This window comes from Mustelus asterias, chromosome 2 (assembly GCF_964213995.1).
Source record: "Mustelus asterias chromosome 2, sMusAst1.hap1.1, whole genome shotgun sequence".
Lineage (NCBI taxonomy): Eukaryota > Metazoa > Chordata > Chondrichthyes > Carcharhiniformes > Triakidae > Mustelus > Mustelus asterias.
Window position 1 is genome coordinate 106,050,130 of NC_135802.1, and position 6,263 is coordinate 106,056,392.

General features: G+C 46.0%; 1 pseudogene; it reads right to left on the reverse strand.

Annotated features, from left to right (window-relative positions):
- Window positions 1–5,714, reverse strand: LOC144480956 (trafficking protein particle complex subunit 4 pseudogene; annotated as a pseudogene).
- Between the last annotated feature and the right edge of the window lie 549 nt (window positions 5,715–6,263).

The window sequence follows — 6,263 nt, forward strand, 5'->3', positions numbered from 1 at the left end:
TCAAGATCCCGCTCTAAAAGTTCTAGCCTTTTCTGCGATCTCCAAAGCCACTTTCAAATTCTGTTTCAGGAGTTTGCATCTGGTCGGCATCTCGAGAGGATAGAATGGCTTTTTAAGAGCAAGTCTGAATAAATTTCATAAATCTTCTGTAGGAGAGAATCAATTCCAGCTTATCGAGGGTTTGCCAACTCAATGAACTTAATTCCTGTTAATGTTTAAAAACAATGCAATTTGAAGATGTCCGTTTCTAGAATTTCAATCCCAGAACTTCCAGGCTCTGGTGATAACTGATATCCAATTGCAAACAGTGAGTGAAACTTGGAGGCTAGCATTAATTTCTCATTCGATGTCAGATGAAGTTGCTCAAAGCGAATTGCCAAAGGATAATTGGAAGTGACCTTCCGATACTCCAGCACATCCCTGTATCATTCATATACTTTCCATTGACATCAATCCCAGTAATTGAAAGCACAGCATATCCAACTTTTATATACTGCGTAGAACCAATGAACTTTTTAGTGACAAGAGGATATGTCAGGAAACTTTAATAAAAACAGCCATTCATTGATAATTTTCCACTTTAAAAAACCCTTTTTACTTAAGGTCAATAAAAGTGTCAATCATCATTGAAGCAACAATAACAGAAACTGCAAAAACTTGAAACTTCTTTGTTTTACTTTTTTTGTAAAACAACATTGGCTCTCTGATCTATTCTGCCAATTGCACAAAGTTGTCATTCAAGTATTGTTTTCCCTGGGGCTCGGGTTTTTCATCAGGTTATCGGATTTCTCAGCCAACCCTCAATATGTATTCTTGGCTGAGAGCCCAGACATCCATCATCATATGTGTGGAGGTGGAACTGGATGGTCTTAGTGATGGCAGTAGAGTGAATTATGGAAACAGAAATTAAGCAACAGATTAGCTTTGATTGAAGTAATTGGAAGAAGTGAAGTGGACTGTTGAAAAGTATTTCTTAAATTGAAAGGAAGAATCTACAAGACAGTTGTGAGACTGGCCTTGTTATATAGTACAGAAACCTGGGCAAGATCACAAAGAGAGGCACAATGCCAGGACACTAATGAGATGTAGATTTTTGCAGTCATAAGAAAGGGCAAAATCAGAACCCAGCACATCGGGGTCAGCAAAGATTGTATCACTCTCAAAAAAGGTAGTCAAAAGGAGATTGACATCGTACGGTCATTTTGAGAACAATGATGGACATAGGTCTGCCAGGGCAAAGGAGAAGTGTAAGGCCAAAGATCAGATGTAAATATGTGGTTGTGAGCGACTTGAATACAGCAGGATTGGAAGAGTAACGGGTGATTGGTAGAAGGAGATGGAGAATGGTTAAAAACCAGCATTGTGGTGAGTCCAAGTAAAAGGGACAAGCTGAAAGAAGAAGATGGTTGCATGAATATGAAGTCAGAAGCTCACTAGGGGATCAGATGTGATAGTAAGTTGCGGACAGACTGGCTTAATCTCAAACTGTTGCCAAGGAGAGGAATGGAGTCAGCAACTAGGGAACAGTCAGGCCTGGAATATGTTTCACGAAGACAAAAGCAAATCACTGCGGATGCTGGAATCTGAAACAAAAACAGAAAATGCTGGAAAATCCCAGCAGGTCTGACAGCATCTGTGGGGAGAGAAACGGACTTAACGTTGCGAGTCTGGAAGAGTCTTCGTCACATTCAGCTACAGGGGTATTGCTGGTGACTTGAAAGTAAACTGTGTAACTGTCCTCTCAACTGCAGTTATTAGAGCCGATAGATTAATGGGATTAAAAAAAGACAACATAATTTTTTTAATTCCCATGAATAATAAGTACAAAGAAAACCAATTCAATTATATGCCTCTTTCGTCATAGGTGACATCAAATCACCCTTTTTCCAAAACTCAAATCGTTAATGCTGGTTTAGAGATATAGCAAGAAGTCTAACAACACCAGGTTAAAGTCCAACAGGTTTATTTGGTAGCAAAAGCCACTCTTTTAGAGATTTAGAGATATAGCCCAGGGCTTTCCTCACAGCTGCTTCTCTGTGCTGCAGTAAAATCCCCAGAAATGCAGTGGAAATTCACAGCTAAGGTTCCCAAAACAGTTTACAGTATTCAAAATATAAGCTTAATTTGTCCAGATCTCTTTGAATAATGAAGAAAGACAATCAGGAGTGGAAATGATATAGGTCTTCAGAAACTGGTCAGATTTTAGGACTTTAGACAAGATTGGACATTGTCAATGGGTAGTTTTGTTTCAGACAATAAAATGCATATATTTTTGTTTCAGTTTCCATCACGCGGCATTTTCTGAACTTTTCGTCTGCCCAATTCTCTAGATCTTATTTTTCACCATCTTGCCCTGTTTAATCTCTTTCAGTTACTTAAGGGATATGATGTAAATCTGTTGATGTCTCAGAGATGAAGCGTAAGGTGACAAACAGATTTTTCGTCAGAATGATTCTGTACTCAATATTGGTCTAGTTTTTTGTTTCCTTTTCATGACAGACTGATTAATTATGTATTTCAGTGGACTTTTATTTTCATTTCAGACCTCTTGTGTTTTCTTTATTCCCATCACTCCTATCTTTATGTCTTTCTTCAAGTGAGCTTTTCACAAACCATTCACTGTATTTCCTATTTACATATATTTTTCTTCTTTCAAGAGTCAATTTGTAATCATTTCAAAAATGACTCATAGGGTGGAATTCTCCCAAAATATTTCTAAGTGTCATAACAATGAGAAAACAGAAAGGATCCACACAAGTCTATATGGCGTGCTCCAAACCGCAATAGTCCCCATGAAACATGCCGTTATAGAGTCCCCAGGTACCTGACTCATTGTGCGCCAGTAACAAGGGGGAGATGTATTTTAATGCTCCTCCTGTACTCACAGCCAGTCAAGCCAGGAGGATGGCAGTGCATAGACCAGTCCACAAAGTGAGACCCTCGAATGACTGCTGAACATGATGGAGGAGAGACGGACCATCTTATACCCCCAAGAGGGTAGACAACTCGGGAGCAGGGACTCAAATGCAGCCTGGGATGCTGTGGCTGCGGAAGTCAGTGCCCGCAGCCTGACACTGAGGACAGGCTCCCAAAGCTGGAAGATGATGAATAATCTGATTCTTGCTGCAGGAGTGAGTGTCCATCTGTTTTGTCCTGGCATCAGTCCCATCCGTCACATTTGGAATGTCCACAGCAATCCATTCCTGGATACCTTGCATCAGTCCAGCACTCAATACCCCCAGCATCATCTCCAAATCCCTATGGCACTCCCCCACCCCCGTCACAACCCCTGCTTGGCGAGCCACGGTGCCGACATACTCCACCTGTTCTCCCCCCACTCCCCAGGTCCGCCAGCCATCAAACTTTCAATCATCTCCTTTCGTCTCCATAGAAGATGGCCCATAACAGAAGGGAGCAGGAAAAGACAGGCGGGGCAATTCCCAAGTTGCGACCCCTGACCCACGGGTGATGGAGCTCTCAAGGAGGTACCAGGGTGAGTTGTGAGTGACAGTGAGGTTGGCGTGCACTACAGAAGTGAGCATCCGCAAAATCTTCATGTGAGCTGTCTCAAGTAAGTTCCAAGCTGCCCAGATACTTGAGCCTCCCTTGCACTGAACCATGTTTGTCTTGCAGGAGCAACACCTAATGACGCTGCGCCCTTAGAAGTGTCCCCCCAACCCTGCCCCCACCAGCACCTCGGACGAGAGCTCTGAGGAAAGCACTGACCAGGTGTCAGGCATCACCCGCACCGTCCACCAGCACAGAGATACACACTCGGTGGGTGGAATTAGCAGACAGGCTTTGGGGTCACTCTGGTGAGCACCACACAGCTGCTGATGCACATCAGGTGGCGGTGGGAACATCTGAGGGATCGGGCAGGCAGTGGTCTACTGGATCCACAGAAACAGCTGGTCCCAGCCAGATGTTGAGCCACTGGAAACAGTTCTCACAGAGCTGTTGGCGATGCAGAAGCAGAGCCAGGAACTGCAAGACTGGTGTCAGTGACATTCCAGCTACTACAAGGCCATTTGGAGGAGTCTCAGCGCCTTCAGGTGCAGGAGATGGTGCTAGCATTGCGTGGTACCCAGGCCAACACTGCAAGGGTGGTGGTGGAAAGCCTGGGGCTGGAAATGGTAGCAATGGGGGGCAGCGTCCAAAGCATAGCTGAGTCGCTGGCGATCATGGCTGAGGGCCCCGGGAGCACGCTCGACACAGCAGGCCATTGCAGAGGGGCTCCAGAGCTTGGTCCATACTCAGAGGACTATCACTGAGGGCTCGGACACCATGGTGCATGAAGGTGAATCTCGCATGCCCTCTTGAGTCGTTCCAGGTCACAATAGGTTTGCTGGAGTCGTCACTGGAGTTTGTCTTGAAAATGGCTGTTTTTATCCTCCCTTCTTCGAAGGTTTTCTGGTTTTCAGCCAGTGGGGCAACAGGTCACAACACCTACTAAGGTTAGGCCAGGTCATCCTAGTTGTACAATATCTCTTTTCAGGATATGGTTAATCGCAGGGAGTCTAGCTGGATTAGGGCATACACAATCATAATGTTTTCTGGCTGAGTACCTCCTGCTGGGTTTCAGGCCATGGTAAAAGTTTGAGCTTCACTATTCAATATATGTAAGAGGCCTGGGTTCTGGTTTCGAGTCATGATGACTTCCCGATAGTCAAAGTGAAGTACCCCTGTTTGATATGTGAGACAGCTCTGGAATGTGTCCCTGTTGGCTTTTGACCTGTGGTAACCTTGTAGAAGCAGTTTCAGTTGTCTTTATTTAAAGTGTCCAATTTTATGTTGGGCCTAATTTCTCAGGCTGTTAGGGATAGGGTAGTACACACTACAAATAATCACTATTCAAGAATATTGCACCACAGAGCCGCGGCTCCTCTGTGATCCGTCTCTCAGAGGGAACTTTGTACTCCATTCGCACCCATAGAGGCATGCAGCATCATACAGGGCAGGAGAGGCCTTTCAGCCCACCAAGTCTGCACCGATGATAACCACTGAGGTTGAGCGAATCCAGCATCTGTGCCATATCCCTGGATGCCATGGTATTCCAAGCGTTCAGCTGGATATGCTGTAAGGGCATAGGTTAACCAACCCCCGGTCCCCTTTGAGTCCCCTCTGCTATCCCAGGCAGTGCATTCCAGATCCCCCCCACCTGCTGTCCCCTCAGATCCTCTCTGCCTATACCCACATTAAGCCAGCAGAGGAGGAAGGGAATAGTCAGCATAGCTTTGGCTGGAGGAGGTCTTGCCTGACAAATTCATTTGCATGTTCCAGAAGAGTGGTTGGGTGTGTGGGTGTCCAAACTGTCCCCTCAGATCCTCTCTGAGACCCTTGCCCCACACCCTAAAACTATGCCTCCTTGTGATTGATCCTCCAACCAAGGGGAACAGCTGCTCCCTACACACCCACCCACACTCCTCACAAACTCATGCACCCCAAGCATATCCCCACTCAGCCTTCTCTGCTCTACAGAAAACAATCCCAGCCCATCCTAGCTCCCCTGATGGCACAAATGTTCCGCCACTCCGCACAAGGTGCATCACCTCACATTTATCAGGGTGAAATATCACCTGCCATTGCGCCTCTCACCTGACCAACCCATCTATTGCTCCCTGTAGCCTGCGGCTGCCATCTTCACCGTGAACCACCCTGCCAGCCATGGTGTCATCTGCAAACTGACTGACCATTCCCCCTACGTCATCTTCCATGTTGTTTATATAAAAAGCAATAAGGGATCCAGCACCATGTGGTACGCCACTGGACACTGGCCTCTAGTCACTTGGACAGCTGTCTGCCACCACTCTTTGTCTCCTGTTACCGAGCCAGTTCCCGGTCCACCTCACCAAGTTTCCCGGACTTCCATGTGTTCCAATGGGCTTGGTTGGTTCCCATGTCCAAGGCTGTGCCGAGAGCCACATGTACCACGTCAACTGTAACTCCCCCATCCACACACCCAACCACTCTTCTGGAACATGCTATTGAATTTGTCAGGCAAGACCTCCTCCAGCCAAAGCTATGCTGACTATTCCCTTCCTTCTCTGCTGGCTTAATACCAACATTCATGGTTACTCTGAGAGGGTTGGGGGGCGGGGGGGGAAGACAGCCTGTAGGGTTATCCATCCTCCCAGTTATCAATCTCTCCCAGTGTCCTGTATCCCCATGAGTTTGGGTGGTGTTGATATTATTTAATGAGTTTGGATATGCATATTGAGATTAGATCATGGGGCAATTCTCAGACCTGACCACTGGAAGCAGAT